Below are 7,500 nucleotides of genomic sequence, written 5' to 3' on the forward strand. Positions count from 1 at the left end.
GCGTCCTGACCACCACTCAAGGTCTAGTGGAGGGGGAGAAATTATCGGCGGCTGAGCCGTGATTCGAACCAACGCGTTCAGATTCTCTCGCTTCCTAGGCGGACGCGTTACCTCTAGGCCATCACTCCACTTGTTGCTGGGGGAGAAATTCTGGCGAGCGTAGGATTCGATCCTGTACCCTCAGATTATCTCGCTTCCTTGGCGGACGAGTTACCTTAAAGCCATCGCTCCACTTCGACTATACTATACTTTATACGGTATACGGACGGCCTGTTTTTTTCTGACACAGACAGACATATTGCTCACAACAAGGGCGAAGGTGAGGCCAGCCAGTCTAATTAATACAGCTCCTTCTTCAATTTCGACCCCGGACGGTTTTCGCAGACACAGATCGATACAAGGACGTGACAGTTTCAACAGAAAACCTCGCCAAGATCGTTCTTCGGAAACATGAGCGCAATCATTTCAGGGCTGACGGGAGCACTCTTGAGGGCACGCTTTGTCAACACTGATTAAAATTGACCTCGGCAGTGACACGAATTTACCGATTAATGCAGGAGGGTTGTTGCTGTTTGTTTGTTGTTGGCTTTGTTTGTTTTTTCGTGTGTGTGTGTGTGTGTGTGTGTGTGTGTGTGTGTGTGTGGTGTATGTGTGTGTGTGTGTGTGTGTGTGTGTGTGTGTGTGTGTGTGTTTGTGGTGTGTGTGTGTGTGTGTGTGTGTGTGTGTAAAGTAAGCAATGGAGGAGACGACAAGATATATCTTCGGGCCAGCGTGTGTTTGGTGATAAAATGACAGGAGCTGGAATGGTTGGAAATAGATGGTGGACGTTAGGATATACCGTGTTTTGGTAGACAAGCACGCATGTAGTTTGTGTGTGTGTGTGTGTGTGTGTGTGTGTGTGTGTGTGTTTGAGACAGGACGGAGAGAGAGAAGGGGGGGGGGGGGGGGAGTGGAGAGAGAGGTTGGGAGTGAGTTTTTCATTACGTTGAATCTGTCTGGAGTCTGGATGAGATATATATGCCACCCCTATGACCTGTTAGGGGGGAAATTATGAAAACAATATAAAACTGAATGAAACAATAGTCGATTTTTCTTAAAATCTAAGTTTCAGTCTTAGTTTCAACGAAGTGTCAGAGAATGTGGGCTGATCTATGTACACTACACCACATCTTAAAAAAAAAAAAAAAAAAGAGAGAGAGAGAGAGAAAGAGAAAAAATGAAGAAGAGCAGATGCCTGACATTCATGAAAAACCAACTCAACTGTCAGGCCTTGAGAGCCAAACGAAGAAGGCTTCCACAATTACTATATATATATATATATATATATATATATATATATATATATTAATAAATAACGAAACAACAGCAACAAGAACAAAAAAACCCCAACAACAACAACAACAGAACATCACGTAAGCCTACAAAACGAAATTATGCATACATCAGTAAACCCACTCCTCTTCGACAACACACTTTGTTATGTCACCAAGAGGAGGAATTTGTTTCATGTCCCGTCACACATATCGGTGATTGAAGACATTTTGTTAAAGTATTTATGAATACATTTGAGTATTATCGGTTAGAAGGGGTGGGAGATGTGAATGAATGGAGGGTTGGGGGAAACTGGGCAAATGAGGGTGAAATGTGGGTGAAATCTAAAAAAAATGAAAAAAAAAAATCTAAATACAATTACAGGAAATTACTTAAAGGACTTCGTAAAAGAGAAGTTGTTAAACTGACAAGCGAAACAACTGATAATGAATGCAAAAAGTCAAAAACATCAAACGTTCTCAGTCACTTGTGAAGACACACTTTCGTGTACATAAGGCTTCATCAAGCAACAGTAAAAAATTATATGCTCAATTGTCACGTTACTAAAGCATATGCACTTGACATTATGTCACAACATATTGTTTTCCTGTGCTTCTTTGAAGTGCATGACATGCGGAACCTGGGTTGGCACGTTCAAACTATATCTAGAACCACGATTTCCAGCCATGCCCTCCAATAAATTGACAGACAGTTGACGGATAAACGCAATAAACGAATGTGTAGTTGGCTAACTATGTGTTAAATAGTCCCGTTTGGTTGTTTATTGTAGGTCCCCACATGAACCTCTTTTCAAATAATAATCTACAGAAGTAGTGCATACAATATTTGATTAGTGATTTTTTTTTTTTTTTCCTAATCCCGCTTCCCCAGTCCCGCCTCTCACACACACACTTCCAATATTATGTTTTTTCTTTCTCTAATCACTGACACTCCCCCTCTCCATTTTAGATTTTGTACTCTATCTTTTCCACATTCTGTTCTCTCTCTCTGTCTGTCTGTCTGTATGTCTCTCTCTCTTCCTTTCTTAGTCCCCTCACCCACAGACTATAAATAACTAAACGAACGAACGAATATGTCTGGAAGTGTAAAAACTCGTCTCAGCATGAAATGCTGTGTGAAGAAATATTTGGGAGGTTCTTACGTACATGTCTTCTGCGTTCACTCGTATGCACACGAGTGGGCTTTTACGTATATGACCGTTTTTACCCCGCCATGTAGGCAGCCATACTCCGTTTTCGGGGATGTGCATGCTGGGTATGTACTTGTTTCCATAACCCACCGAACGCTGACATGGATTACAGGATCTTTAACGTGCGTATTTGATCTTCCGCTTGCATATACACACGAAGGGGGTTCAGGCACCAGCAGGTCTGCACATATGTTGACCTGGGAGATTGTAAAAATCTCCACCCTTTACCCACCAGGCGCCGTCACCGTGATTCGAACCCGGGACCCTCAGATTGACAGTCCAACGCTTTAACCACTCGGCTATTGCGCCCGTCACGTACATGTCATCATGACATTGGGGAAGAAGGTGGCAGAATTGTTAAAACGTTTATTTGCCAATACAGTGTACGTCAGGGTCTGGGTTCAAACCCCTGGTCTCGCCCTTTCTCCCAACTTTGACTGGAAGATCAAACGCAGCGTCTAGTCATTCGGATGACATGACAAACCGAGGTCCCGTAAGCAGCACACTCTTGGCGCACTGAAAAAAAAGAACCCGTTGCAACAAAAGTGTTGTCCTCTGGCAAAATTATGTTCAAAGAAATCCACAATGGTAGGTACAAACATATTTATATGCACGCACTCAAAGCCTGACTAGCGCGTTGGTTTATGCTCCTGTTCAAGCATCTGCCTAGTAGATGTGGATTTGTCCGAACGCATTGACGCCACCACTGGAAAATAAAGATTCGTTCATTCGTTCATTCATTCATTCATTTATCATTAGGCCATCTGTTTGGAACTCTCTCCCTTCGTTCCCGAAGACGAGCTATTCATTCCAGTCCTTCAAATTAAGCGTACGAAACTTCTGCTCAACACTACACTACACTACACTACTCTACAATACATTACACTACGCTACAATGCACCATACTACACTATACTACACACTACATTACACTACAATGTATCGCAAAATACTGCACTGCACTGCACTGCACTGCACTACACTACACTACACTACACTACACTACACTACGCTGCAATATTACACAATGCAATACAATAAAACTCAGCACAGCAGAACGTAACGTAACACACAAAATCGGCCGCAATGCAAAGCAGTGTACTTTGTATTGAACTTCGTTGACAGGACCAGATAAGGCATTCCGAAAAACAGATTTCTGCATCGCCAGGTTACATAAACTGTTTGGCAAGAGTGTGGCCTGACTACCTGCTGGGAATAACAGTTATCTTTCATACACAATTCGAAGTTAAGCCATAATAGTAGCTGTATAACTGAATCATGAATAAATGAATATATAATAAGGAAAGCAAATAATAAAGGCACTAGATAAATGAATGACTATATATATATATATATATATATATATATATATATATATATATATATATATATATATAAGTAATCAAATAAAGACGTATAGAAATGCACGCAGAAATGCATACAGGAGTAGTAATAAATGAATGAATGAGTGAACTGGTGAATAAATGGATTAGTAACCCACTTATGAAATAACTCATGCGCAAACAATACAAATTTATTGTTGGGTGGGAAAAAACAACGACATATAACTGGTCGCGAAACGATCTCTTTGCAACTCTGTCCCAGGGTGCATAAATATGTTACATGGTTGCTATTTTTAGGAACGACTCAGAAGAATATTGCCCCACCGCCAATGCCCCTCACAGATACACACATACAACCCCCTCCCCCCTCTCTCTCCCACACTTAGAAATACGAATTGAAAGGCTGTTGCATACACACTCCTCTCTTCCACAATTACGAATAAAAATAGAAAGGCTACTGAATTCTGTTATCTATTTTATGTAATCCTTCTTGCACACGAATACTTTGTTCTGATGACGATAACACAGACTGCTCCTAAAATGATCGCTCTGTTAATGAACGCAATTTCGGCTGGGAAAGAAAACAGTATTCAAACCCAGTGGTCACATTTCAAAAGCTATGACATATAGCAAGTTTGCCAGATATGACAGCTTGTGGAACCTGGACTGCCGGGAAATTTCCGGGGTGGGGGTGGGGTGGGGTGGATTTATGCAAAGGTCGAGGAAACGTGATTCTCACTGACATTTGTCAATTTTTTAGCAGCGTTTAACTGATTTTTTTTTTTTTTAATGGGGAATAAAATTTTAAAAACACTATAACAATTAAAACAAGAGAGGCAAGGCCTTCAAGACTCACTTGTGATAAATTAAGTCCCCTAGCATTAATTACAGAGTAATTTCCCCTTTTTTACTATCTGCACCAAAACGTTTGCAAAATAAATAAAAATTCCATGCTTAGCAAAAGAAGTTCCTGTTTGAACAAAAAATGATAATAATGACTCCTCTTGTTGTTGTGTCAGAATAAGAGGTCAAAGTGCCAAGGTTAGAGAATACAAAAAATATAGATATAACAGTAAATGCAGTTTGCATATAATTAGGCTTTTTTTTTATTTTTTTGTGCCCATCCCAGAGGTGCAATATTGTTTTAAACAAGATGACTGGAACGAACTGAATTTATCCTATTTTTATGCCAAGTTTGGTGTCAACTGACAAAGTATTTGCAGAGAAAATGTCAATGTTAAAGTTTACCACGGACACACAGACACACCGACACACGGACACACACACACACACACACACACACACACACACACACACACACAGACAACCGAACACCGGGTTAAAACATAGACTCACTTTGTTTACACAAGTGAGTCAAAAACTGGAAATGTTCTGATTGTCTGTTACTTCACGAAGGACAGCAACGAATACCTTTCTCTCCCTTCCCTCTTTCCCGCCGTGTTCTATTCTTTTAAAATGCGATTTGCAATTTGTAATGCTCAAGTTCAAGGCCATGGTTGTTCGCAAAAACATAACGAAACAATCAACAGCTCACAACAGATAAGAATGGAAATTAACAAATAATGAGGCCAGGTGCACACAGCAGCAAAGACAGAAGAAATGTGTAAGAGCAAGTGCTTACGGCATGGAGGTCAGCACAGAGAAGTCAAAGGTCATGGTTCACAGCACAACTAACATCAGTGCCAACATAACCATGAATGGTGAGCCCTTGGAAGAAGTGACCAGCTTCAAGTACCTGGGAGCAACCCTGTCCAAAGACGGCACCTGCACAGCAGAAATCCGAAATAGGATTAATTCTGCAACGGCAGCGATGGCCAGACTGAACAGGGTATGGAAGAGCAACATCAGATTCCACACAAAATTCCTGCTCTACAAGTCACTGGTGGTCTCCATCCTCTTATATGGATGTGAGACATGGACACTGATGGCAGAAACAGAAAGAAGAATCCAAGCATTCGAAACCAAGTGCTTGAGGAGACTACTACACATCTCCTACAAGGAGCACCAAAGACCAATGACTATGTGCGGAACCTGATCAGCAACCTTGTTGGGCCCCAAGAACCACTGCTGGCGACTGTCAAACGACGGAAGATGGCATGGTTTGGTCACGTCATACGACATAACACCCTCTCCAAAACCATCTTGCAAGGGACTGTAGAGGGAGGGCGCAGACGGGGGCGGCAGAGAAAGAGCTGGTCCGACAACGTCAAGGAATGGACCAAAATGACGATGCCAGATCTCCTACGACAGCTGCCAACAGAACGGCGTGGCGAGCTATGACATCTTCCTCATGTCCCCCCAACGACCTCAGCGGTCGAGGGAATGAGTGAGTGAGGCCAGGTGATGAAATGATTAACAAATAGTAAACAGTGGTAACTCTCTCCATTACACAAGGTACACAACTTCAAGTCAGATAAGAATGGTTTTGAAATGTTAAAGTTTCCATAGACTTTTACGACAGTCGGGACAGTGAATCCATAATTATCCACTGTCTAGGGCTTGGCACAGATTGGCGGGGTGCAGTCCTTTCGTTCCAAGCCGAAACCAGGTACCCATTCACGCATGAGTAGAGTGAGGAAGATCGGAGAAGAGTGCTTTTTTCCCCCCGAAGATACAACATCATGGTGAAATGACGACAACGACAACGACGACGACGATGACGAAGACAGGAGAAATAACAAAACATAACAACTTATAGGCTATCTGTCAGTGAGGATCAAGAGAACAACGTACGCTCCAATGAAATGTTTTTCACTCACCGTTCCGTCACCCACCGCAGACATAGCAAGTCTGGACCATGACAATTTGAAAGGAATGGAGATCACTCTTTTTTTTTGCGTGCGGCGTCGCTGCTGTCTCTAGCTTGTCAATGAAGAGCAGCCAGACTGACGGGTTCTTCTATGAGGACGGGGGAAAAAAACAAAAAGAACTATCGCAGCTATAAACACTGTTCCTCCCTTGTGGGGAAAAGCTAGACAGACGTAAACACCTTAGTGTTATGCAATTTACTCTCTCTTTTTTTTTTTTTTTTCTTTTTTTTTTCTTCTCTCTTTTCATTTGTTTTTTTTTTTTCCTTCTCGTTGACTGATTCTTGCAGGGGAAAGATTCAGGGATGAAAGCAAATTGTTGTGATGAGAAACAGTGTGAAAGTCATCTTCCAAGAGAATGGCATTTATGTATGTAATTATTTATTTATCGTTTTATTCATTTACTTATCATTTATAAATTTGTTTGTTAATTAATTGATTAATTAATTTATTTATTTATTTATTTGTGGTGTTTTTTGTTTGTTTGCTTGCTTGCTTGCTTGTTTGTTTTTTCATTCGTTCGGTCGTTTGTCTGTCTTGGCTTTTGGTTTATCACCTTCCGTGTCACCTGGGTTAGCAGCACTCTCACGCTGCTCATACCTTGCCACGCCTCCTCTCCTCATCAGCCATATAGCCTCACTAAAGTTCGTTATGTCCTTGAACAAGCACGAGACGTTGACAGAGAGCCGCCAAGGTCGGATCGCCATGAGGGTGCCCACAGAAAGAGGCCCTGTGCCTGCTGCTGAAGAAGTACTTGAGGGGTATGCGGTGGACGCCACGTACTAACCCTCCCTCCCTCCCCCCTCCC

This window comes from Babylonia areolata, chromosome 19 (genome assembly GCF_041734735.1).
Source record: "Babylonia areolata isolate BAREFJ2019XMU chromosome 19, ASM4173473v1, whole genome shotgun sequence".
NCBI lineage: Eukaryota > Metazoa > Mollusca > Gastropoda > Neogastropoda > Buccinidae > Babylonia > Babylonia areolata.